We start from the raw sequence: 25,597 nt of genomic DNA on the forward strand, positions 1-25,597 counted from the left end.
AGAAATCACTAACAAGACATCTGATTTGACATCATGTGATACAGCTAAAAATTATATCATGTGGTTTGAGTCCACAAAATTTGGCCTTATTCTGAAATCCATGAATTGCAGGCATCTGTTTATTTTCAAAATGTGTTATTTATTTGTAAAGAAATTCTTCCCTTTTTTTTTGTTGGAAATATGTTTAAATTTCCCAGACATATTTGGAATTCCATGTTCTGCAAACATTTTCAACTATTAATGGTGATTGTAAACACCTGGGCATTTTTTAGACATTATAGATATTTTTACATACATAAAGTTAGAGGAAAAGTTAGATAGAAGAGAAAGCTTTCTTACTTTAGAATCTATTTTTTATCTTAACACCAGAGGATGTACAAGAGCCAATCTTCGGGGTTTGTTTACCCTACATAAAATGTGATTCCTCTATTAAAAATACCTTTAATATATATTCTCAAACATCAACTAGTTCTTGAAATATATTCAAAGAGCTGTAATTGTAAATGAACTAAAATGTCAGGGTTCCATATCCTTTAAAACAGATGATCTTTTTGTAGTGTGTGTGGCTAATGGATGGGGAAATATATTTTGTTATTTTTTCCTTGTAAGTGTGAATCTAAAAAGCATTGAGCCAAACTTGCTTTTCTTATGAAAACAAATTCTGTTCTAATCATCATATGTGTGTCATTTATTATTTAAAGAATAGCTTAAAATGATTAATAAGTTCTTGAGGAAGGATATCTTTATTTTCATTCTGAAAAAGTGAGAGGCTCTGGATATAAGACAACTAAAAAGCCAAAACTATATATGCATATACAAAATAGTCCAGAAATAAAATCCTCACTTAAGATTAGGAAAAGCAACTTTAAAAATGTATTGCTCTAGAGAAGTCTGTAGAAAGATTTCAGGGGCTCTGTGAGCTTGAATTAAAAATTCAAAATAACATTCTTGTGAGGATGTGTTGGCATGTGATATATTTATTAAATAACAAAGTATAGTGTGGACTTAGTAAGGGGTGTGTGTTTTTCACCTGACTGGCAAAAGGGCTCTTGGAACAAAAAAGTTTAAGAACCCCTGGTCTAGAGGGTTTTGTAAAATGGTGGCAGAGTAAGGAGCTCCAAGAATTAGCTTGTCCTACAGTGCAGTTAGTAATCACCCAGAGCTATCTAAGTCACCTGTTTGAGGGACCCAGGAGACCAGAAGAGAATCCTACAACATCCTTTGAAGAATGCAAGCAGGAGATTGCCCATCTCCAGTGAAGAATCATTATCATGAGTAGAGCTGGAGTCCATCCCCCACTGCTGGCCCCAGTAGCCTTGGGAGCTATTCCCTGGCTGGAGTTGGAAGCTACATTTCCCAAAAATAGGGAAGGAAGAGATGGCTGGCACCATCTTCAGTTACTGATTAGTAAATTTGGCTGGCTAAAGTATAATCCTAAGAACAGCCAAAATTTGAACCTGTCCATGTCTCTGAAAGAGACCAGGAGTCTCTATTTTAACTCTGCCCCCAGCATGAGGGGAAGAGGAACTGACTGAAAACCACAGTGGTGGTAGGGACCAATTTCTTTCCCCCCAGATCAGATTGCAGCCATAGCCTAGGCCCCAGCCCCACTTCTAGTAGAAAGAAGGTGTGTGAGACCTGCGCCAGTCTGTGTGGGCAACTATAGTCACTTTCAGCCTGCACAAACTGGATAGTTGGACACCTGTGGCTCCATTCCTGATGCCCAATAGTACAGTAGGGGGTCTGTGTTTTGTCAGCCTCTCCAAGCAACTGTAGGCACTTTTGGATTGCACAGACTAGATTGTTGGGTGCCTGTGGCTCTATTTCCACCCAATAGGATAGTAGGGGAGCAGTGCTTCCCCAGCCTCTTTGGGCAACTGCAGGCACTTTTGGTCTATATGACCTGGATTGTTGGACATTTGTTAACTCCAACCATACCACCCAAAAGGAAAAGAGGTGAGCAGTGTTTCCTTATTCTCTCTGGGCAACTTCAGGCACTTTTGGCCTGCACAAACTAGATTGTTGGGCAACTGTGGCTCTATCCCCACCCCCTGATAAGATGGGGGAAAGTGGCATTTCCTCAACCTCTCTGGACAACTGCAGACACTTTCAGTGTGCTTGGACTAGATTGTTGGGCACTCCTGTGGTTTCATCCCTGCCCCTGAAAGAGCAGAAGAGAAAGTGCTCCCTCAGCCTCTCAGGGCAACTTCAGGTACTTTTGTCCTGTATAGACTAGATTTTTGGGCATTCCTGAGGCTCCATCCCCTCCACTGGCAGGCGAGGAGGGGGGCCAGTGCTTCATCAGTCTACCTGGGCAATTGTCATCAGTTTTGACCCACATAGCTTAGTTTGTGGCCCACACCTGTGACTCCATCCCTGCCTCAGGCAAGTGAGGAAGAGGTGTAAAGCTTCATCAGTCTCTCTGAGCAACTACTGATGGTCTTAGTCTGTACATCTTGGATTACTACACATGGCTGTGGCTCCATCACCACCACTGACAGAGGAGAAAGGTGGTAGAAGCTTCAACAGTTCCTGGGGCAAGGCAGGCAGCTTCAGCCTCCACAGCTTACAGCACCAATAATAGCCTATGCTCCTACTCTGCAACCAGCAAGGGAAAAGGGCAAGAAACAGATGAAAAAGAGCTGAAAAACATTTAGATTGGCTAAACACGAGCCACTGTTAAGTTCCAAATTAAGCTGAACAAAGTATCAAAGAGAGACTATAGCACAAAGCCAGTCAAATAGAAAGCCCTACACTGAAGAGAAAAACTGAGTCCAGAATAAATGCATCAAAGAAATCAGATGCTGAGACACCAACAAAAAATTATAATACATACCAAGAAACAGGAAAATATGCCTAGTCAAAGGAACATTCTAAGCCTCCAAGAAGTTGAGACAACTTAATCATATGTTCAAACAAATCTCCTTAATAAATTCAATGAGATGGCTAGAGAGATTAAGGATATTAATTTAATAAACTGGGTGAGCACAAAGAAGAATGTGGGAGCATACAATGAAAAATAGCAGATATTACGGGAATGAAAGTCACAATAAATGAAATTAAAATCACACTAGAGGCATATAACATCAGATTTGAAGAGGCAGAAGAATCAGTGAGCTTGAAGATATGTTGTCTGAAACTAAACACATAAGACAACAGATAAAGAGAAGAATGGGAAAAAAGTGAGCAAGAGCTCAAGGAAATAAGTGACAGAATAGATATGCCAACATATATGTCATGGATGACCCAGAAGGAGAAGTGAAGGGAAAAGTGGCAGAAGGAATATTTGAAGAAATAATGGTAGAAAATTTTCCAACCCTATTGAAGAATGTAGATATCTGTGTCCAAAAACCACAAGGTATTCCCATCCAAATAAATCCAAATAGACCTACACTGAGACACATACCAATCAGAATGTCAAATGCCGAAGATAAAGAGAATCCTAAGAGCAGCAAGAGAAAAATGATGTATCACGTAAAAGGGATGTCCAATGAGATTAAATGGTGATTTCTTATTTGAAACCATGGAATCAAGAAGGCAGTGGTATGGTATATTTAAGATACTGTAAGAGAAAAACTGCCAGCCAAGAATCTTATATCCAACAAAAACTGTCTTTTAAGAATGAGGACAAGTTTAGATATTCACATATAAACAGAAACTGAGATAGTTAATAATCAAAATACTGGCTTTGCAGGGAAAACTAAAGGGAGTGCTACAAAGAAAAGGCAGGAGAGAGTGGCTTGGGAGAGTCTAGAAATAAAGATAATCAGTACAAGTAACTAAAACTGTAAAAAGAATGGTAAAAATAAGATATGATAGAACCCAAAGTTTAAAATGGGGAAGTAAAAACTGCTTTTATAGTAGTAATATTGTATACTAGTGGATTAAATTCCCCAATCAAAAGACAGACAGGTGGAAATGATAGGAAAATATAAGCCAACAATATGCAACAATATGTTGTCTATAAGAGACTCAGCTTAGACCCAAGGATACAAAGAGATTGAAAGTGAGAAGGTGGAGAAACATATTCCACTCATGTAGTAACCAAAAAAAAAAAAAAAAAAAAGCTAGAAAAAAGCTAGAGTAGCTATGTTTATATTGGATGAAAAAAAAACTTTAAAAGCAAAGCTGTTAATAGAATAAGGAAGGGCATTGTATATTAATAAAAGGGATCACGAAATAACAATCATAAATTACATGCACCTAACCAGGAGACTCCAAATTACATGAGACAAACACTTGCAAAACTGAAGAGAGAAATAGATCTTTCTACAATATCAGTTGAGGATTTCAATACACCACTCTCATTGTATAGAACATCTGGGCAGAGAATCACTAAAGAAAACAAAGCTTGAATAATATGATAAATGAATGAAATAATAGACATATACAGAACTTTGCATCCCAAAATAGCAGGATATAAATTCTTTTCAAGTGGATCTTTCTCCAGGATAGATAAAACAGATTTCAACAAATCTAACCAGATAAAAATTATCAAAAGCCCCTTTATAACCATAATGAATAAAGATGGAATTCAATAACAGTCAGAAAAAGGGAAAATTCACAAATATGTGGACTTTTTATATATAAACAATGCACTCTTAATTAACCGATTGACCAAAGAAATAATTGCAAGAGAAGTCAATAAATATCTCAAGATGAATAAAAATGAGAACACAACGTATCAGAACTTAGGGGATGCAGAGAAGGCAGTGCTGAGAGGGAAATTTATAGCCCTAAATGCTTACATTAAAAAAGAAGAAAGAGCTAAAATCAATGACCTAACCACATAGTTGGAGAAACTAGAAAAAGAACAGCAAACTATTCCCAAAGCAAGTAGAAGGAATGAAATAACAAAGATCAAAGCAGAAATAAATGATATTTAAAACAATAATAACAAAAATAATAGAGAGAATTAACAAAACCAAAAGTTGGTTCTTTGAGGTGCTTAACAAAATTGACAAATGCTTAGCTAGATGGGCAAAGAAAAAAAGAGAAGATTTAAATAAATAAAATCAGAAATGAAAATGGGGACATTATTACTGACTATGCAGAAATAAAAGAGATCTTAAGAGGATACTAGGGACAACTGTAAGCCAACAAACTAGACAATGTTGAAATGGAAAAATTTCTAGGAATGTATGAACAACCTACATTGTCCCTAAAACAAATAGAAGATGTCAACAAATCAGTCACAAGTAGAGTATGAAACAATCATCAAGCAACTCCCCCAAATGAAAAACCCAGTATATAATCTTACTCAAGCTCTTCCAAAAAAAATTGAACAAGAAGAGATGCTACTGAACTCATTCTATGAAGCCAATTAATACCAAAGCCAAATAAAGATATTTCAAAAAAAGAAAACTACAGACCCATTTCCCTAATGAATATGGATGCAAAAATCCTCAAGAAAATACTGGCTAATTGAATCCAATAACACATTAAAAGAATTATTCATTATATGCTCATGATCAAGTGCGTTTTATCCAAGTCTTGCAAGGTGGTTCAACTAAGAAAATCAAGCAGCATAGTACACCACATCAATAAATCAAAGAAGAATAATTACATGATCATCTTGATTGATGCAGAAAAGGCATTTGACAAAAGACAGCATCCTTTCTTGATAAAAATACTCCAGAAGATAGGAATTGAAAGAAACTTTCTCAACATGGTAACAGGCATATATGTAAAACCCTTAGCTAACATTGTACTCAATGGTGTAAGATTGAAAGCTTTCCTGTTGACATCAGGAAAAAGACAAGGATGCCCACTGTCACACTGTTGTTCAATATGGTTCTAGCTAGAGCAATCATCCAAGAAAAAGAAATAAAAGATGTCCAAATTGGAAAGGAATAAGTAAAACTTTCACTATTCACAGATGATATGGTCCTATACCTAGAAAGTCCTGAAAAATATATAACAAAACTACTAGGACTAATAAAATTCAGTAGAGTGACAGGATACAAGATTAATACATAAAAATCAATAGCGTTTCTATACACTAGAAATTAACAATCTGAGGAGGAAGTCAGAGAAAAAATTCCATTTACAATAGGGAATAAATATTTAAATATTTAGGAATAAACTTAAGCAAGGATGTAAAGCACAGGTATTCTGAAAACTATAATGCATTGCTAAAAGAAATCTAAGAAAACCTAAGTAAATGGAAGAATATTCCATGTTCATGGATTGGAAGTTTAATATCATTAAGATGTCAATTCTACCCAGATTGGTATACAGATTCAATGCAATCCCAATAAAAATTCTAACAGCCTTTTTTTAAAGAAATGGAAAACACAACTATAAATTTATTTGGAAGGGTAAGGGGCACTGAATAGCATCTTAAAAAGGAAGAATGAAGTTGGAGGACTCTCACTTACTGACTTTAAATTATATTACCTAGCTACAGTAAAAACAACATGGTGTTGGTGGTGGCATAAATATATACATATAGACCAATGCAATCAAACTGATGGTTCAGAAACAGAGTCTCACATCTATGGTGAAGTGATTTTTCACAAGGTTGTCAAGCCCATCCTGCTGGGCAGAACATTCTATTCAACAAATGGTCCTGGGAGAACTGGATATCCATATCCAAAAGAAGGAAAGAGAATCTCTATCTCACACCATAAATAAAAATTAAGTCAAAATGGTTCAAAGACCTAAGCATAAAAGCTAGAACCTAAAACTCCTAGAAAAAATGTAGGGAGACATCTTCAAGACCTGGTGGAAGGTTGTGGATCCTTAAACCTTACAGCAAAAGCATGAGCAATGAGAAAAATAATGGAGAAATGGGACCACCTCAAACTTAAACACTTTGGTGCTTCAAAGGACTTTACCAAGAAGGTGAAAAGGCAGCCCATGCAATAGCAGAAAATATTTGTGAAACATATATCTGATAAAGATTTGATTTCCATGCTATAAAAAGAGTTCAGGGAAGTGGATGTGGCTCAAGCAATTGGGTTCCTGTCTACCATATAGGAGGTCCAGGATTTGATACTCAGGGGCTCCTGGTAAAGGCAGCGTGCCCTGTGTGGTGAGCTGGCCTATGCAGAGTGCTGGCCTGTGTGGAGTACGTGCAGGAGTGCTGCCCCACACAGGCGTGCTGGCCCATGTGGAGAGGTGGTGCAGCAAGATGATGCAACAAAAAGAGACACAGAAGAGAAATAATAAGAGATGCAGCAGACCAGGTTGTTGAGGTGGTACAAGAGAATGATCACCTCTCTCCCATTCTGGAAGTTCCCAGGCTTGGTTCCCAGAGCCACCCAATGAGAGTATAAGCAGACACAAAAGAACACACAGCAAATGGACACAGAGATCAGACAATGGAGGGAGGGGGGAGAAATAAATAAATCAATCTTAAAAAAAGAGAGAGAGAGATCATACACCTCAACAGTAAAAAAGCAAGCAATCTAAAATAATGGGCAAAAGACAGACATTTCTCCAAAGTGGAAATACAAATGGTGAAAAAGCACATCAATACTAGCTATGAGGGAACTGAAAAGCAAAACTACAGTGAGGTATCATCTCACAGCTCATAGAATGGTCATTATTAAAAAAAAAAAACAAAAAGAAACAAGTGCTGGAAATTAATGTGGAGAAATAGGAACACTCCTTTACTCTGGGTGGAATTGTAAAATGATGCAGACTCTGTGGAAGACAGTTTGATGGTTCTTCCGGAAGCTAAATAAAGAACTGCTGTAGGATTATGCAATCCCTTTACTGGGAAAATGTCAGAAGAACTGAAAACAGTGACACGAACAGACTTTTGCACACCAAAGTTCATAGTGGCATTATTTACAATTGTGAAAATATGGAAATAACACATATGTTCATTAATTGATGAATGGATAAACAAAATGTCGTATAGATGTACAGTGTTGCTTCAAGAATAAATGAAATTGGGATACATGTGATCACATGGATGTACCTTGAAGACAGTATGCTGAATGAAAAAGGCCTGACACAAAATGACAAATATTGTATAGCCTCACCAACACAAAATAAATATGAAGAACAAACACATAGTATTAGAAACTAGAGCATTGGTTACTAGGAGATTAGGACAAGGGCTGGGAAGGGGTACTGATGCTTGGTGTATGTAGAATTTTTAATTAGATTGACTGAAAAAGTTTAGAAAGGGATAGAATTGATGGAAACAGATTATGGTGAGTATAACTAACAGGGCTGGTTTATAAATAGGTTTGTGGCTGAAAGGGTAGTCCAAGGATGTAAATGTCAATTGACAGAAAGCTAGAGAATAATCTAGGGACTGAATAACACAGTGAACATGGAGGTGGATGAGCATTGTGGTTAAAAATACAAATATGATAATGTTCTATGAACTAAAACAAATGTATGTATATCAATGCTACAAGGTGGTAAGAATATGGATATGCGTAGAAAAATACAATTGATGTAACCTATGGACTGTAGCTAACAGCAATATTGTAATATTCTTGCATCAATGTCAGAGAAGGTACTGGTTAATAAAGGGGGGTACGGAAAAAGCAGACCAAATATACACTGTAGACCATAATTAGTGGTAAAGTTCTCTCATAATCTGTAACAAATGTTCCACCACAATGTAAGGAGTTGGTAGATGGGGTGTTGTATGGGAATTCTGCACATTATGCATGATTATTTTGTAAGTTCACAGCTTCTCTGTTAAGTATAAATCTGTTGATCTTTGGGGTGTAGATACTGATTTAGCATCTACTTAGTGGAAAATGACATCACATTTCTGAAATTGTTTTGAATTTTGTAAATTTGTAATCCAGCCTCATCTCATTTCTTTCATAACTGGATTTCCTCCTTTCTTCATCCCTGCTGGGAAACAGTGAATTTCCCAGTTGCCCTTTGCTATTTTACTTCTATAGATGGATGACTATTTTTTTTTTCTTTCATATAAGTTCTTCCAATAGCTTTGGCTCTTCAAACTCTTATATATTTCCCTCTATTCTTTGAATCCTTCTGGGCAATTATTTTTGTAAAGCAAAAGTTCCTCATGTGAACAGCCAATAGATAGAACTACGTTTGAACCCTTAATGCCAGGTACAGCCATAAGTGTTTTGCATTTATTATCTCATTTCATCATCACAGCAGCCCTATTAGGAAAGAAATATTTTATGTATGAGAAACAAAAATGCAGCGTAACAAAGAAAATGTCCCATGGGCACATAACTTAGCATAGATCTGGTACACAATTGGTGCTTAATAAAAAATGGGTGAATAAAAAATAACTACAAGATCCTGCATATTCTTTCCTCTGACTACTTACATCAGTTAGCTTTTGTTATGTAACAAACCATCCCAATACTTAAAACAATTTATTTTCTCATAATCCTGTGGGTCAGCTAAGCCAGCATGCCTTCTTGTTTGGGTTGGCTTGGCCAAAACAATTCCTATGATCCAGGTCAGAATGAGTACCCAAAAGAATGAGCAGCCTGGGGCTCTTACTACTACGACAATTTACTTACTGTCTACCTCTGCAGCTTCACATTGACAAATCTACCTTTTTTTCTTTCCACACCAATCATATTCATATTTGAAAAATTTTAGATCCTTGAATGGGTAGTACACATTAATCCATTAGCCTGGAACATAGTTCTCTTTTTTTTCTAGTTGCTTCTTCTTTCAAGAAAGTGTTAGTTAAGAGATACGTACAGCTTTCTGTAAAAGAGAACAAAATTAAGATTGAATTGTATTTCTCTTTAAGATGCTATGCTCTGAATATCATCAGGGGCCCATGCTTTTTTCTTGTTACTCTGCTAACCCCACAGAGCTTATCTCAGCCATACTGTCCTAAATGGTTTATTAACCATGATTGTGTTCTGAACAGCAGAAAGTGAGGAAAGGAAAGGTGAGGTCATGAACTTTTCCCTTTAATGATGCAACCACAAAGTCCCACACTTTTATTTCTATTCATATTTCACTTGCCATAATTTAGTCATTTGACTTCACTTAGCTACAAAGAAAGCAAGGAGTCTACTCCGAGTCTCTATGCATCCCAGTAAAATTCTTTGACTGTGGAATAAGGAGATAACAAATACTGAAAGGGCAGTTGCCATTAGGTTTCAGCTTAAATAAAATTTCCTTTGGGAAGCCTTTCCTAAAATCCCAGGCAAGGTGAATGTCTTCACAGAAGTCAATCATTCTTGACCATTGCTGGATCAGTGGCAGTTATCTCTGCTGGAGTGCTGGCAGAGTGACATCATTCTTCCTATTCACACCATTATTTCCTCAGCACCTAGCATAGTGCCCAGCACATTTTAGGCAATTAGTGCATACTAATAGTATGAAATATAAAATAACTGTAGCCAGGGCCAAAGCAGTTACAGAGGGTCCAGGAGAAAGGGAGGCTGGTTGTTTCATAATTTAATTGTCCATGTTAATTTTACGAAATTTAAATGAACTGAAAATGACATTAAAATGTGAAAAAAATCAAGATGTGGTTAATAGCAAGAAAGAAGCTGCAACAAATAACTGCTATGCTGCGATCAGCTCACAATAGGTTTGCATGAAGGGAAGGCGGCATATAACTTAAAGAAATAAAAGGACAGAGAGAGACACACAAGAGAGGAGACAAAGATGGGCCCAGGGCACACACAGCTTCTGGAACTGAGAGCCTCGACCCTCGTTTCCACCTCGTATTTATTTGGAAACTAATGAGCAGCTGCTTGCTATCAGAACTGCAATGTCATCTACAATAACAGGAAGCAACTGCAATGTCTACAATAAGGTAACATTCACAGTAACAGGAAGCAATTGCAACATCATCTACAATGACAGGAAGCAACAAATAGGTAAACCAGTTTCCCACAACATATCCACCTTTTTGTTTTTATAAAGCAACGAAGGGAGATTGGGTGGTTTCTTACTACCTCATACCCTAAAGGGCTCATTGCACGATTATCATTTAAGTAACAATGCCAAATCAGAGAACAGCATTTTATACATAATCCGTAACTACAGCTGATTATACAGACTTCCAACTAGCAGATGATTTATTTCTCATGGGCTTAAGATTTCCTACCAGCAAGGCTATATAGGCCAGTATTCAATTAAAAAATGACCTCATTTTTCCTAGTTTGTACAGTGCTCTTAGCATATTCACTAGACCTGGGGCCACATTCAATTCACAGGCTAAGTCAATATCCACCTTCTCCCTCTTTTATTATTTTTTAAAGCAGCCTGCTGGAGGTCCTCCTACTCCCATGAAGGTCCTTTCCTAATTAACACATCTTAGTGAGGGATAAAAGAATTTTAGTAGTCCAACAATATTACAAATTCTATTAACATGAGAAAACATTGTACTTTATCAATTACAGCAGAGAATATAGTTTTGTCTTACCCAATCAAACAACATTTAATAATGTGATAGTGTAGCAGGGACCTTAAGATACCATTGTCTCTGATGTTTCTTAGTAGGGTCACTAACACAGGTTTCTTCCATGCAGCCAGATTCATTGCAGTCAGGCTAGGGTAGAAAGCCTTGAGGAAGAACTGCAAAAGTGCGTTGCTGACCTTTTCACACAGTTTTTGTGCTTTTGGTATTCATTCAAGTTCGTTTTCATTTTACAAAACACATTAACTCACTAAATGCTACCACAATACTTTTACAGCTTGCTATAGGCATACTAGTTCTGTCCCACATATCTCCATTTTCTTACTTTATAAAACTCACCATTTTATTTTAGGACAAAATACACCATATAACATTTCAATTGGCATTCCCACAAACTTTTTACTTTTTTCAATATTCGCTTAACTTTCACATCTTTATTTTTATCCTTCCTTTCACTCGTTTTTCCTTTTTTCTCTCTCTCTCTTTTTTCCTTCCTTTTTCTCTTTCTTTCTGGGCACTCACCCTTCTCTGGGCACCCACCCTTTTCTTTTTCTTTCTCTTTTTCTTTTTAACACATACTGAAACAATTACAACACACATACTGACATTGAATAGACAAACACAAAAACAGTTCCAAATCTGCTAACTTAGAATTTCTTCATTGAGCTGCCCTGTCTTCTGCCTTTTCTGTTTCTTTCCTCTAACATTTTTTTTTGTTAAGTCTTCTAGGTTTCTTTTATAATCCAACATTTTTTTTCCAGTTTTCCTCCTCTTAATTTTCTTCTTAATTCCTTTCTGTCCCCAAGTCATACTTGCTTTATGATGCCATGCTTAAATAATTTCTGTAGTTTAGATACTTTGAAGTAAAGTCATTCTAGTCTTCAGAATGAGACCCAGACATGCAGTTTCCAGCATCTGTCTCTCCATTTGCATGACCAGAGGTTCGGGGTTCCACAGGAACTTTTGTCATCTCTTGGCATTCATGCACAGCTCCATCCCTCGAACTGGCACCCACACAGCACGTTCTCTGTCTCCTGGGGAAATATAAGCAAACCCTCAAGGACTTCGAAGACTTTCCAAACCACTTGGGGCTCTGTGCTGTCATACCAACTTTAGTTTTGCTCAAAGCAATCCTTCTTCCCTTCGGGTCCCTGTTTAGGCATCAGTTGCTGAACTTCCCATTATGCCCCATGTTGGGTGCCAGTTGCTGCTAGATCAGCTCACAGTAGGTCTGCATGAAGGGAGGGTGGCATATAACTTAAATAAAAGGATAGAGAGAGACACACAAGAGAAGAGACAAAGACGGGACCAGGGCACACACAGCTTCTGGAAATGAGAGCCTCGACCCTAGTTTCCACATCATATTTATTTGGAAACTAATGAGCAGCTGCTTGCTATCAGAACCGCAATGTCATCTACAATAACAGGAAGCAACTGCAGCATCTACAATAACAGGAAGCAACTGCAACATTTACAATGACAAGAAGCAACAAATAGGCAAACCAGTTTCCCACAACACTGCTACACTATCCCTATTAGCTATAACAGCCATTCTGGGAGATGTGACTTAGTCAAGTGAGTAGAGTAGTTTTTAACAGCATATTTAGCAAAATAAACAGGAGAAAAACCACACACACACAAACAAAAGCAAGAAAAGAGAAGAAAAAGTTATTACAGTTTTCAAGATAATGTGTGAAGTAGAGATAGTCTCTAATCTTCAGAGTAAGTCTGTACAAATCTACTTCCTACAACTTTTTGAAGCAGTTATTTAATGTAATAGGTCTTCTTATGTGGGGAATTAAAAAAACAAATTCTAGATGTTGTAGACCTCAAAAAGTGATTACTTTTACAATCAATTGAATTTCTTTACTATTTTTAAATGCTTGTGGAAATTTTCTCTCTCTCTTTTTTTAAAAGCTTTATTTATTTATTTATTTTTCTTCCCTTCCCTCACCCTCTTGCCCTGGTTGTCTGCTCTCTGTGTCTATTTGCTGCATCTTCTTTGTCCGCTTCTGTTGTTGTCAACGGCATAGGAATCTGTGTTTCTTTTTGTTGTGTTATCTTGTTGTGTCAGCTCTCCATGTGTGCGGCGCCATTCCTGGGCAGGCTGCACTTTCTTTCGCACTGAGAGGCTCTCCTTACAGGGCGCACTCCTTGCACATTGGGCTCCCTTAAGCGGGGGACACCCCTGGGTGACACAGCACTCCTTGCATCCATCAGCACTGCACATGGGCCAGCTCCACACGGGTCAAGGAGGCCTGGGGTTTGAACCGCAGACGTCCCATGTGGTGGATGGATGCCCTAACCACTGGGCCAAGTCCGTGTCCCTCTTCTTTTTTAATGTACTCTTATTTGAGGAACCAAGAGACTTATGAGTCTATGTAAATTCATTCCTTTTTATTGTATCTACAAAGTCATATCATAATAATGATAAACTACTTTCAAATATAGAAGCTGAAATAAAGCGATATTTTTTTATTCCTTGATAAAGATCCAGAGGAAAAAGAACATAAAATTTTATTTTCAGTACATGTCATGAGACTGTAGCAGTTTATATACCTTGCTATTCATTTAGCTTCAGTGTGCCTATGTATAACATCATCTGCTTGGCAAACATCTATTATAAGTCCAAAAAGAGGACTTAAGGAAGAGAAGTAGATTGGTAGAATTATACATCCTTAGAATGCTAGCATGCTTTCTGTTACTCCTTTCATAAACAGATGGGTCTGAATTTATTAATTGCTGATGGTTTCTTCAAACACAAGGCCCAGACTTGGGCAATTTCTGTGTTGATCTAGAGGATAGAGCAAGGCATTTTTGTTTTCAATGGGACTGCAGCTCACTCAGAAAAGTACAAGGCTCATAACAAGTGATTTGCTTAAGTCTTTTTATTTTATTTATTTTATTTTATTTTTTAAGGAGGTACTGGGGATTGAACTGAGACCTTGGACAGGGGAAGCAGGTGCTCAACCACTTGAACTATATCTGCTCCCCTTGCACGAGTTTTTTGGCCCTCTTCCCTTACTGACAAGGAAAATGTGTCTGAAACCAAAGATGATGTGAATTTTAAAGAATCACCCCATCAGACCTTAAGAATTACAAGTAAGTCAAAGAGGTGATTTCTAGTAATTCTGTATTCTTAACTTTTATTAATATGTCCACAGGGAAATTGTACCATAGTAGATATATTGCTTATAATTTCTTCATTTTCTACATGTGAATACTTGTATCTAGATTAACTGATTTCTATGAATAGAAATCTAAGGGAAATGAGGTGAGCTTGAAATTTTCATTGTTGAAAGGTGTCTTTGGCTGCTAATATTTTGCTAACTGAAACCATTTCATGCACACAGAGAAAATAAAGTGAAGGTGAGTTGCACTAAAAATCTATAGTTGAGTGAAGCTCATCAGCTATTTTCTAATCAACAACAACATGGAAACTTTTTGCTTTAATTTAGTTTCATCATTGAATTAATATCTACTAACATATTCAGATTTTCATATCTAGCCCAGTGTAAGGCTAATAACGACATATTTTAGAAAGCAAAATATAGAATCAAATATTCAGAAAAATATTGCCCATTGTTGTGGGAAAATTAAGACTATCAGAAGATCTTACTTTTAATTTTCATTCATCAATATACACAGCCAAAATCAGGTTTTATGTTACTTCAGCCAGTGTCAAGGCCAATAAGAATAAGGAGGAAAACCCTCAGAGCAGTTTAAAAAGTTGCTTCCTATTACAGTGCAAACATGTAGAATGATCATTAATAGAAATCTATTTAAAATGAACCTTTAAAATAGCCCATGGCCCAAGTGGGAGAAACAACATTACTCTGAATGAGAAAAGTGAACATGATGGACAAAATCTCCAAGACTAGTTTCTCAAGTTGTTTGTGTTATGAACCACCATCCCTACCCACCCTACACCGCCACCCCACGTGTTTTTTCTCTAACTGAGGTCCTTCTAAATTTAAAACCACTGGCATTTTAAGGGAAATTTAATAAACAATTGCTTTCTTAGTCAAAAAAAACAAAAACAAAAACGTGCTGAATGCCTGCTGGGCAGGTTATAGTTCCCTGCCCTGGATGGCTTATCCCACACAGAGCTCCTTGGAAGTCAATGAGAGGAAATTTATGTGCCATCCAGACCAGAGAAAATTGAAATGTGCTGAATTAATATTTGGATCATGAAAGTCACTCACTTAAAGAAAATTCTTTCAATAGGGTGCCAACCGGAGTCTGCTTATATGGTTCTTACATAAACCTTACTTTTTTCCTTCTGACAGAGAAGGTTTTCTTCAGAAAGAATAATGGTACCACTTAACAATCCCTGAGCATAATGTGAATCAACTTAATTTACAAATAAATCTTAATTTTTTTCTGATTATAAAAGAAATATAATTCTGAGTGTAGAATTTGTGGAAAATACAGAAAACCGCAAAGGGAACAAAAATTACATCTATCCCACCACAAGTTCCATCCTGAGACAAAAATTAGAAACATTTTATTATAATTTTAAAAATTTTATTGCTTTGAAACCTATAATGTTTGTACCTCTTACTGTTGAAAAATGTCTTTTAAGTATATTTTACCTGAATGAAGGCTATATATAATTATTAAGTAGAGAATTTTTAAAAGAGATATTCCAAAACCTATAAAGACAAGTCAACATTGTATTCTGGAAAATAGTCGTCTTGGAAAACTAGACACGTACTATACCAATGTTCCCTTTTCTCAAGGTATTTTGAAATCTATTTCTTGGACTTGTCCTCAGAACAAATTAATAAGCCATAGGATAAAATCATGTTATAGTATTATAATCCAAATCCTTCCTTAAAAAGAATTTTTCCTTTTTTACTGATTGTTTTACTTTTCAGGTCATCTTCATCTGGAGAGGCAGAGCTCTTTATAGATCAGCTGTGAGAAACATTGTCTTTGAGTAAATTTTCTGTTTTCTCCTAAGTGTATTTGAGGAAGGTGCAACCTCAAATATTTCTGCTAAGTGAAATGATGTCTTGCACAAATAATCCAAAATTTCATATTAGTCATTGGTTTCAAACTGTGCGACACATCTTTACCAGTCACATTTGCTATGAGTAGCTCAGCAGTTACAATACTGACAAATTAAAAATTTAGGTTTTCAGAGAGGCAAACATTTCTCCTCACCTTAAGCTTTTTCTCCTTTAGAGGTTAGTTATTTCAATCATTGAAACTACAATTCTCACTGAAAAGACCGAAGGCATTGGGAAGTGCAGTAATAGGTCTTAGTTAAGAACCACAGATGACATATAACTGTGGCTATGAGGTAAAAGAGACTGAATTTGCATGAGAGATTGTAGAATGTCTCTTTCTAACTTATATACACACTACTAGATACTAAGTGACCATCAGATGTGGTGATAGCTGGGGAGTTTAAAACTCCAGCTTTTCCTTCTGATGGGGGAGATAGGGCTTATAGACACAACAGAGGTTTAAGCTCGCCTTGAAAAAAGAAGCCCTAAGGGAATCTAGCAGGCCACATTTTCAACTACTGCCATCTTGAAGCTCTCCTTCTTTCGTGTCTGCAGAGTCATACATTAAGTTCTTTTCTTATGTCTCTGAGTTTATCCATATATATCCACTTATTCTAAAAGAATTCTCTATCAATTTACTTAAGGGATGTTAACTAGTCACTTACCTCATGAAAACTGTGTTACCTGCTGCCCATCTTCTGTGTTCACCAAGATGGGTAGTGTAAAAAGCAAACATTTTGAAGAACAAAAGACTGGAGAGTAAGAGTTCCATTCTGTTACTTGCAACCTATCTGACAGTAAGGAAACCATTGCCTTTATTAATAACAAAATTACCTTAATCACTCCACAGTTATTAGTAGATGGAGATTTCCCCTTGGAGAATCATAGTTTGACCTGGCTAAGATGCACCTTCACCTAAATTACCATCACCCCTTTTAGAACCACGAAAGCCTCAGGGCCACAGTGTGGACACCTCACTCCTCTTTGTTTTCTGTACCTCTGCTGAAAGAGGAATGAGACATGAGATAATGAAGCTTGGAAAGGACAACAAAAGGAAAAGGGAGCCCAGAGAACAATGTGACTCCCAATGATAAGGCTTACAAAATGTTGTTTTCCCACTGGGTTTCAGTGGTCCTGTTCCATCTGAGCTCCTGGCCAGCTACTTTGTTATGGGCACACGAAAGTCATCTGGAGTCTCCACCCACCTTGAAGAGGACGATCAAGACAGGGAGGCCCAGAGGGATAGAAGTCCCTTCACCTGCCTGCCAAAAGCCAGAGTTCCGGGTTCTCGTCTGGGGACCTTCCTCTTCCCCAGGCGCTTGACTCCGGCATCCACCCAAGGAGACCAGGTCAACCCTTGGCCTCAATGGGTCTTCAACAGAGTAGCTGTATCTAACCAAGCACAGTAACCCAACAGCATCATTAAAGTATCAGGGAGGTGGGGAGACAGTCACATTTGAACTTGCTGAGCCTTTGGACCCCATTCCAGAAAATAGGGCTAACAATACCAGTTCCACAGATTGATTTTTAGGCTTAAGCAAGTTTATGCTGGCAAAAATTCTGTATACTATGGTGTATTATACTAATTTTAAATATTGTGCTCAAAGGACCTAAATCTCTCGTATCCTTTCAATAAGTCCTTTACTTGCTATCCATTGGTGAACCTAATCAAGTTTTTGTTATTTAAGTTTTTTTATATTTAGAGCTTTTCTTTTGGTTGGATTTGTCAACTGCTTTAAGAAAGGAAGATATGTTGGATCTCTTTGTGTGCTGTAGTGCACTATTTATAATAAACAGTATATAGCTGTCCACTGGTTTTTTTTTTCTTTACCTTTACCATTTCCATTAGGATAGAACCTGCACATATAATTTATAACTCCTGCTACTTTAACTCTGCCTTGGCATCTGGAGAGTTGATAGCCGCAGCTTTCCTTTCCCTGTTGACTGTATGACTCAATCCCGTGTTGTAATCATTCCCATTAACAGCCATTCCATATGACTCAAAGGGAAAGATGGAAATGAGTCTCACCCAAGACAACATAAAAGCAAACATAATAAATTAAGACTTCCACTAAAAGTACAGAGGAAAAGTGGTGAATCTGAGAAAGATAGATGGTCCGTTTTTCACAATTTGTTACAGTAACTCTCTCAGGCTTTTGATCCAGTTTTTTTTCCTTCCAGAAGCTATTTTCTGAAGGAAAAGGTGGAGGTACCAGTATGGTTTTGTTGGGAGATGACTGTGGTGCCTGTTACAGTAATGTCACTACATGTGTGTGTCTTCTAGAGTATCCTGTGGAAGTTATGATGTCATTAGCCAGGAATCTGGTAAAAATGAACAATGCCATGTGTGGGTAGGTAATCTTGTTTAAGTTAGCAACACCCTAAAAAAGTAATTTGCTTTATGACTGATATTACTGCCAAGGACAAGTATTTTTGGTTAATTTACAATCAAAAGATGTAGCATTATAATTTCTTTACTAAATGTCTTTACCATAAATCATCTATCAATTTATACTTGGAAAGAATACTAGCACTAGTGAGCTCTATTAAGGCTGTTTTAATTATTTTCTTTTTCACAGGTTTCATTACTATGTAGGGGAATTTCAATTTTTTAGTCACAAGTCACTGTTCTAGAGAAGCCATTTTCTTAAATAACTTGAAATTTTTGTTGTTTGAACTGTTTATTATTTTATTCAGAAAATGCAAGCAATTGCTATTTTCCCTTTGCTGCTTTCTAAGGATAATGGTGTTTCTTTAAAAAGTTTTAATGTGAATTGGTGACTTTCTCATTTTTGTTATTGTCACTTTTCCCAACCTGATTGTGCTTCTCACACGGTTTTGCAATTTTTTCTTCTTTCTGTTTTCCCTTCTAATGAAGGGGAATAACCACGTCTTATTCTTTTCATGACTGGGACAGTAGCTGGCACTTTTTTTGCCTGAAACTTCCCTTACAAGCTAGAGGGAAAGGAAATAATATCACCTTCCTTCAGTGCCTAAATCTGAGGGAAAAGGCTCAGGCTGAAGACTCTGAGGTCTGTTATGTGTAATAAGCTCAGACCTGTTGTATATGGACAGAATATAGCTAAGAAAGCTATATTTGGCAGAGAGACCTGTGAAAGTTCTAACTCAGGATTTTAAAAATGCCATAATTCCACCCCATGTTGAGGCACTCAAGAACTCATGGGAAAAGGGTACAGAGCAACACAGAGCTGTGCAGGTTTTGTGTGAGGGAATAGAAAGCTTTTGAGTAATTCTATAGCTCACAATAACCCAATCCCTTGGAATTCACCACAGTCATAACCCCCAAAAGTGCATCTCTCCTCCCCCTCAGTCAGCCATGTTTGGTTGGGCCACAGTTCACAGGACAGAAGAAGCAAGGGAACCGTTTTCTCTCATAGGAATTTCAAATTTGGACTCAGAGGCAGAAGTGTTAATCTCTTCAGGGACTTGAAGTGAGATAATGTAAACTAGGAGGCTCTGGGGCTGCCCTCTTCTGCCTATTGAGAAGCAGAGAAAGTAGGGAGTCTTGAAGAAAAAACTACTGTGTTTGTGAATAGAGACAAGAGATGAGAAGTTGAAAGAATAAGCATTTTCTGAGATTCTGAAATCTTTCCAGGTCTTGGTATCATCATTTTAACAAGCCTTGTTACCCTTGGATTCCAAGATATATGTCTTGAAATAAATTTTCTCTCTCATTTGAATTTTAAGCTAGTTTCTTGACAAGGAAAAGAAAAAGGGGCAGCATTCACAGCTCCTGCAGCTATGTCTGCAGAACTAAAGAACTGTAGCTTAATCCTTCCCTGTAGTTCTTACTTTCTGTTGATCCTTTATTCTGCATTTACTTAGCATTCAATTAGTGAACCTCATAGTATGCCATTTTTGTATTTATTGCTAATGTAGCTGTCTTCAAACTGTGTTCTGTTACTTTGATATTTTCTAGAGCACTAAATGTTTTGTACACAATTAAAGTTCTTAGAGCTCATTATAAGCTCATTAACTATCCCAGGGGACTGAAGTCTACAGGTGGTACTCTGAAGTCTCCTGTTATCTGTAATAAGCTCTGGCTGTTAGAATATTGGGGCAGAGATAAGTTTGAACTATTGTCCCAAATCTGCCCCTTTTCCCAGAAAAGATAGAGGTTTGGGATAGTCCTTCATAGGAAGAATTCCAGGCTTGTCTCTGTGAATTGAACAAGGAGAAGTGATAAATGGTCACTTCTCTGGAAGGATAAGTACAAATAATCAGATCCCAGGGATTAGTGCTGGAATGGCTTATTTTAAGATTTTTTCTTTTAATGATCTAGAAGAAAAAAAAAGTATGCTGAAATTTCTAAGTTTGTAGATGATACAATATTCTTCCAGACAAGAAGTGGCAAGTTGGAAAATTAAAACACTTCAGATTGATGAACTTTAGAGTGATAATACATTTGGGGGAAATATCCTTCTCAGTTTTAGGGCTCTGTGCACTCAGTTGCCTTCCAGTAGAGAGATCCAGAGAAGGTTTAGTCCTGATTGGAATTTGCTCCTCTTCTAAAATAGAGTTCAACTTTGCTTTTTTATTTATGTTAGTATAGTTTAGTCTTATTCTATGTCAGGCAGTGTGCTGTATACATGATCTAATTTAGTTCATGCAACAATCCAGGGTATTAGTTACACTCTTTATCACCATTTTATTCATAAGATTAATCAATTTGTCTATGCATGTGTTGGGAGACACAAAGAGTTAAAACTAAGCAAATGAAACTCCATCCATCTATTCATTCATTTATTGGGTAAATTTGAGTGCCTACTCTATAGTAGATACAGTCTGGACAATTGGAATACATCAATGAAGAACAACAACAAAAAACTCTGTCTCTATATAGTTTACATTTTTGTGAGAGGAGACAGAGAACAAATAATAGATATAAAAAATAATAAATTTTACGGCATATTGGAAGGTAATAAGTGCTATTGCAAAAGAAAAACTCAGCAGGGAAGGAGGAACCAAAATGTTGGTTCTGTAGGACTCTGAGTATCAATTTTCAAATAGAGTAGGTTTTCATGAGAAAGTCACATTTTAGCAAATATTTAAAGAAGTGAGGGGCTGTCCATGTAGGTATCTGGAAGGATCAGCACTCCAGGCTTATGTAAAAACCGTGGGAAGCTCAAAGGCAAGAATGTGTCTAGTTTGTTGAAGGAAAAGCAACAATGCCCTGGGACTGGGGCTAGGCTGGAGTGAAGTCAGAGAGTTGGGGAATAGGTGGAGGTCAATTGTGGAGCTCCCTGAAGATCATAAGGCTTTAAATGAAATGGAGATGTCACCGCTAAGCCAAGTTTCTGACAACCATGCTCTTCTACCTCCATCATTTTTTTCTAATATTGAGATCATGGTTGTGTCACAGAATAATGGAAATCCTCTCTCCCATCTCTATCTACCCCTATGCCTCTACCTTAGAAACATTTCCCCCCACAGTTTCAATAATTAGAATTTTAATGGAGTTTTAAAAATGATCTCAAAATGCAAAGAGTGTCTTGGCATTATCAGATTTTATATAGTTTCATGAGTCACTTCACTTACATAATAAGATTGGTTCCTTTCAAAGATCTAGTTGAGATTTTCTCATAATTATTTTACCTTTTTATTTTCAAATAGTTTCAAACTTACAGGACAGTTACAAAAATAATACACAGCCCCTAAGGACAACTCTAACATATCCACTACTTAGATACCCAGACCAGTCAGTTTTTAACATTTTACCACACTTATTGTATCATTTTATGCCCTTATTGTTTCATTCATACATACAACCATTTATCTACCTATTTTCTAAACATTTGAGGGTAAGTTTTATACATGATGCTCCTTGAACACTTATTACTTCCCTGTACATGTTCTGAGAAGAACAAAGATATTCACTTAATCACTGTTAGAACAGTTATCAAGTTTAAACTATTTAACATTGATATAAAGTGTTCAGTATATACTCTAGTTTTTTCTATGTCCCCATTTCTCCTCCCCTCCACCCATGGTAGCCTAAACTCTACTTTATGTCTCTTTGAACTTGCATGTTCTAACTTTTTCATATAACAAGTAGAATTATGAATTACCTGTCCCTTTGTGTATGACCTATTTCAATTACATGATGTCTTCAAAGTTCACCCATATAGTAGCATAAATCAGATTTTCATTCCTTTTCAAGGAGGAGTAATATTTCATGGTATGTATATAACACATTTTGTTTATCCATTCTTCTGCTGATGGTCATGTGTGTTGCTTCCAACCTGTGGCTATTGTGAGAAATGCTGCTGTGAATATCAGGGTATAAATTTCTGTTTGAGTCCCTACTTTCATTTTTTCTGGGTATATAACTAGAAGTAAGATTGCTGGATCTTAAGGTAGTTGTATGATTAATTTTTAAGGACCTTTCAAACTGTTTTCCACAGTGCCTGCACCATTTTACCTTCCTACTAAAAACTTACTAAGGTTGCTATTTCTCTGCATTCTTGTGAGCACTTGTTACTTTTCTTTTTAAAAAATAATAGCCATTCTATCAGGTGTCAGGTAATACCTCATGGTTTTGATTCACTTTTCTAATAATGTTGAGCAACTTTTCTTTGGAGAAATGTCTATCTAAGTCCTTTACCCATTTTTTAATATATTTTTTTATTATTAGAGAAGTTGCAGGTTTACAGAAAAATCATGCAGAAAATAGTGTTTCCATATATCTCACCTGTTATTAACAACTTGCATTATTTGGTACATTTATTACAATTGATGAAAAAATATTATTATAATTGTATTAACTATAGCCCATACTTTACATTAGGGTACACTGTTATAATTCTATACAATTTAGACATTAACTCCTCATTTCCTACATCTACCCTTGCCCATGATAGCTCATAGTAAAGTTACGACTATGAATTTGCTTATTCTAATTATATTGCATCAATGAGATGATTCAAAATTTGTTCTTTTGTCTATGGTTTATTTCATTCAACATGTTTTCAAGATTCATTCATGGTGTTGCATATATCAGAACTTCATTTCATTTTATGGCTGAAAAATATTCCATTTATATGTATATACTACTTTTTTGCTTATCCATTCATTAGTTGGTGGACACTTGGGTGTCCATCTTTGGGCAATTGTGAATAATGCTGCTATGAACATTAATGTGCAAATATCTGTTCAAGTCCCTGGTTTCAGTTCTTTTGGGTATATACCTAGAAGGGGGATTGCCTGGTCATATGGTAATTCTATACGTAACTTTCTGAAGGAATCACCAAAGTGTCTTCTACAATGGCTGCACCATTTTGTATTCCCACCAACAATGTACAAGTGTTCCTGTTTCTTCAAATCATCTCCCATGCTTGTTCTTTCCCATAAAAAAAAAATAGTAGACCTTTTAGTGGATTTGAAATGGTATCTCATTATGGTGTGATTGGCATTTCCAAATGGCTGATGGCAATGAGCATCTTTCCATGTGTTCTTTTTTTGCCATTTGTTTATCTTTTTTTTGGAATAATGTCTATTCAAGTCTTTTGCCCATTTTACATTTTGGGTTGTCTTTTGGTTGTTGAGTTGTAGGCTTTCTTCATATATTCTTTCTGGATATTAAACCCTTGTTGGATATGTGGTTTTTAAATATTTTCTCCATTCTACAGGTTTTCTTTTTCCTTTCATAATGAAGTCCTCTGAAGCCCAAAGTTTTAATTTTGATGAGGTCCCATTCATTTATATTTTATTTTGCTACTTTTGCTTTGGGTGTAAAATCTAAGACACCGTTGCCTAACACATGTCCTGGGGATGACTCCTTATGTTTTCTTCTAGGAGTTTTACAGTTTTGGCTAGTACTTCCAATACTATGTTGAATAACAATGGTAATAGTAAACATCCTTGTGCTGTGACTGATCTTAAGGGGGAGGTTTTCAGTCTTTCAACACTGAGTATGTTGTTAACTGTGATTTTTAATATGTGCTCTTTATCATGTGGAGTAAGTCCCCTTCTATTCATAATGTTCAGAGTGTTTCTTTTTAAGACAGTGGGCTGGATTTTGTCAAATAACTTTCCTGCATCTATTGTGATGATCATGTGTTTTTAAAATTTTATCTCATTTTGTTAATGTGGTATATTACTTTGATTTTCTTATGTTGTACCACCCTTTCATTCCCAGGATAAATCCAACTTGATCATGTTCTATAATCCTTTTATGTGCATTTTGCATTCTGCTTGCTTATATTTTGCTGGGGATTTTTACATTTATATTCTAAAGGGATATTGGTCTATACTTTTCTTTTCTTGTGATATCTCTACCTGGTGTTGGTATTAGGATGATGCCGGCCATACGGAATGAATTAAGAGGTCTTCCACCCTCTTCATTTTTTGTTAAGCATTTGAGAAGAATTGGTATTAATTTTTCTTATAATGTTTAGTAAAAAATCACCTGTGAATCCACCTAGTCTTGGAATTTTTTTTCTTGAGTGCTTTTTTATTACTGATTTAATCTCTACCTGGGAAAGAGATCTTCTCTTTCTTCTTGAGTCAATATATGTAGTGCATGTGTTTCTAAGAACTTGTTTATTCCACATAGGTTCTCTAATTTGATGGCATACAATAACCTTTCTACTCCCTTTTACTTCTGTAAGCCATACTACCAACACCTTGCATTGATATGGAACATTTGTTACAACTGATGACAGCATTTCATAATAATTGTACTATTTTTAAACAGTAGTTATCTTTGTTATTAAAGTAGTACTATTAACTATTGTCCATTGTTTAAGTTACATGTATTTTTTCTCATATACCACCTGTGTTAGTCAGCCAAAGGGGTGCTGATACAAAGAACCAGAACTCTGTTGGTTTTTATAAAGGGTATTTATTTGGGGTAGAAGTTCACAGTCACAAGGCCATAAAGCATAAATTACTTCTTCCCTCATCAAAGTCTGTTGCTACTGATGTGGGCTATAGGTGGGAGGCTTTTTGTCTCTTCAGAGATAACCTTAACCTAAACTGTCTGGCCTGACTTCTGGGTGTGGGATGGTAAGAGGCTGTAGTCCTGCCCTTGGTGACCATGGCAACGACTCCAGTCCCAGAAAACAGTTCATCAATGCAAACTCTATAAACGTTAAATATTCAGGGAAAATGCAAACCAAATGTGCTAAAAGCTTACCTAGAATGTATGAAGTCCATGCTAAAAGCTTACCTAGGATGTGAAAGATAATATGCTAATTCAAGCCTATTGAGAACT

This window comes from Dasypus novemcinctus, chromosome 1 (genome assembly GCF_030445035.2).
Source record: "Dasypus novemcinctus isolate mDasNov1 chromosome 1, mDasNov1.1.hap2, whole genome shotgun sequence".
NCBI lineage: Eukaryota > Metazoa > Chordata > Mammalia > Cingulata > Dasypodidae > Dasypus > Dasypus novemcinctus.